Raw genomic sequence first — 2,249 nt, 5'->3', positions numbered from 1 at the left:
AATACTCTTGTCTTGTGCTCACACTGTTTTATTTCATATCATTTCGTCCTCATTTCAGGCTGATCGATTTCTCAATAGAAAAGAAAACAAATTATACAGAACACCATTTATCGCATGGAATTAAATGAACTGAAATCATTACGCTTTATTTTCTCTCTATCAATCTTCCTACATCAACCATTCTTCCTTCCGGAGACTCTTAACACAAGACACTTTAATCGAAACAAAGTGGTATCGACTGGCCTAATGTAAACAAGCAACTACGTGTTATATGAATAATCGAGTAAATAGACAGAGATGATGATTGTGGTAATGGTAATAATGGCGGTGATAATGATGATGATCAGCATGAACCTTTCATTACGATCATAATGATAATATCAACAGCAGTAGAATAATAATGATGATTGTTATGGCACATTTAAAGTCTAGGGTATTATCTGGTGCCCATAGCAAGTTCAAACTTTTGTCCGGGTGAAAAGAAAACACATGAACGAACAAAGTAACTATATTACCTATCTCTTTAATGTACATTAATAATACATTATTATACATAGATTAGAAAAAACAAAACACAATCCTTCTCCTAACATAAACATCCTAGAATGTGTAAAATACACCAATATAAAATACTTAGCCGAGAGTGACCATAGGCAGAGACACACAATACTCGTGCTGTACAACATGCCGGAGTGGCTGGCTGAAATCCAGGTGGCGGGTGCGGTCGGAGTCAGCCAAGGAGTGAGCTCGAGTCAGCCACCGGAACACAGGTCGATTCGGATTCCGAAACCTTTTTACAAGTTGCTAGTCTAAGTATTATGCCGGGCCACTTCAATATCTATTAGATACTTAGATTATATGAAGAATACCTAAATAAAAAATATATATATATATATATATATATATATAATAAACGAGTCAAATTTCAGTAAAGAGAATATGAGTACGACTAATTATAATACTAATTAGTCCATCTATAACAATGATGATGATATTGATAATAATAATAGTATTGATAAAAAAGAATAATAATAATAATAATAATCATAGTAATAATAATAATAGTAATGATATCATTAATAATATCAATAATAATAATAATGGTAATAGCAATAATAATAATAATAATAATAATAATAAAGATAATATTAATAGTGATTATAATAATAATCTAATACAATAACAATAATAATAATTATAATAATAGTAATAATGATTTATTAATGATAATGATAATGATAATGATAACGGTAATAATGAGAATGAAAATAATAATGATGATAATAATAATAGAATAGCAATAATAACAATGATAATAATAATATAATAATAGTAATAATAATGATAAAGATGATAATAATAATGATAAAGAAAATAATAATAATGATGATAATGATCATGAAAATAATAATAATAACAATAATAATAGTGGAATAATGATAATAACAATAATAATAATAATAATAATGACAACAATAATGCTGTTGTTGCTGCTGCTGCCTATAATATAATAATAATAATAATAATAATAATAATAATAATAATAATAATAATAATAATAATGATAATAATAATAATAGTAATAATCTATCCTGGGTAAGAGGTTAAACTGCATCTGGTGCTGATGCCCCTTAGCTGGTCGCTTGAGGATTTTCAGGATCGTGGAATGGTCCCGTAGTGATCATCGTCCCCACTTCTGCCCTGACCCGGAGCAGAAGGAAAGTTTTTGTGGGTATCAGTCATGGAACGACGAGCGACCTGCTCTCTTCCCCCAGCTATGGGTCAGGTAGTGAAGCCATGGCAGCAGGGGATGGATTTCCTGTCTGGGCACCTAGATCATTTTTCTAGGAGTGGCTACCAGGATTGAGTTAGTTGAATCACTTCAAATAATAACCACAGAGCAGTTGCTGTCTAATCGTGCTGTTGGGATCCCTTCCTGCCACTTGGAACATCAGTCAGTGACCCAGAGGGTGGAGAGAGTGCCAGCACAATTCTCCTATCACCAACAGGAATGTTGGTCGTGTACCTACTGAGGATGACAGTGGTTCAAGGTCCTTCCTGGGTGACCGGGCGGCCATATTTAGGGGTGCCCCGCCTGCCTCAGTCTGAGGATGCCTCAAGAAAACGCGAGGTAAAAAGGGTTCATCCACCCCAACCTAGCTGGCTGCCCACAGTTAGCAGGTCTCCATCTCAGTGGGCGCAATCACAGAAAACTCAAGCTACTCCTGGCAAGCTGGAATGTTAGGACA

The sequence above is a fragment of the Penaeus chinensis genome, chromosome 27 (genome assembly GCF_019202785.1).
Source record: "Penaeus chinensis breed Huanghai No. 1 chromosome 27, ASM1920278v2, whole genome shotgun sequence".
In the NCBI taxonomy this organism is placed as follows: Eukaryota; Metazoa; Arthropoda; class Malacostraca; order Decapoda; family Penaeidae; genus Penaeus; species Penaeus chinensis.
Note: the sequence above shows the minus strand (reverse complement) of the source record.